This window comes from Pungitius pungitius, chromosome 19 (genome assembly GCF_949316345.1).
Source record: "Pungitius pungitius chromosome 19, fPunPun2.1, whole genome shotgun sequence".
Lineage (NCBI taxonomy): Eukaryota > Metazoa > Chordata > Actinopteri > Perciformes > Gasterosteidae > Pungitius > Pungitius pungitius.
Genome location: NC_084918.1, coordinates 12,363,080 through 12,363,890, shown reverse-complemented (window position 1 = coordinate 12,363,890; position 811 = coordinate 12,363,080). Strand labels below are relative to the sequence as shown.

The following is an 811-nucleotide window of genomic DNA, read 5'->3' as shown; positions in this document are numbered from 1 at the left end:
AGCAAAGACTTTAGCAAAGGGTAATGTTGGCTTATAATGACAGTCAGCATCCACACCTGTAATTGAAGAAAATCAAATTCAGTTAATATTAATTTCTATTTTCACCCATGAATGCCTTGAAAAAGGCGTGCAAAGCTTTCCCAGCATTTATCTCTTCAGGGACATTTACACATGACTGAAAAAAAGTAACTACAGCTGTAAAAATAAAATAAAAACTGCGTCACGCGCACATGCGCGTTTGGTACGCAGCGGTAACGTGAGGAACAGGGTGAGCCCCCCGCACCCTTCCCTCGTGGAGCCGGTGCCGCTGACAGCTGTCCATGGTGCTGACGCAGGCTGGATACATTCGGACACATCGTGAGACGCAGTCGTGTGGTGTTCAGGTGTCAATGTGACGCATGTTGGGAATGTCTCGTGTGTGGCTTATATTATTGTATTTAGTTATTGCCTGTCGCCGCCCTGTTGGAAAGTTTTGTATCTCATTAATGAAGATGTGAATACAACCAGCGGACCTCGTGGCGCAACGGTAGCGCGTCTGACTCCAGATCAGAAGGTTGCGTGTTCAAATCACGTCGAGGTCATGTCTTTTCAATGAACTAACAACTATGATGTTTCAAAACTTAGGAGTTCCAAATGTTTATTATATTGACGTTAATGGTAACTGCTAAATCCCTCTAAGTATATACATATGGCTATAACCCATATAAGTGTTTTAATTCAACAATTTAGCATTTTATTTTCACCTGATTGAAAATGCTGCGCACCTTGTAGATTTATATAAGCAATCCACAATGCGAGTTTCTATTTAATG

General features: G+C 41.8%; 1 non-coding gene across 1 annotated transcript; it reads left to right on the top strand.

The window, feature by feature from the left end:
- The first annotated feature begins 509 nt into the window (after nt 1–509).
- On the top strand, nt 510–581 carry trnaw-cca (transfer RNA tryptophan (anticodon CCA)). The gene has a single exon. It is a non-coding gene; the product is annotated as a tRNA-Trp (tRNA).
- Nucleotides 582–811: the final 230 nt, after the last annotated feature.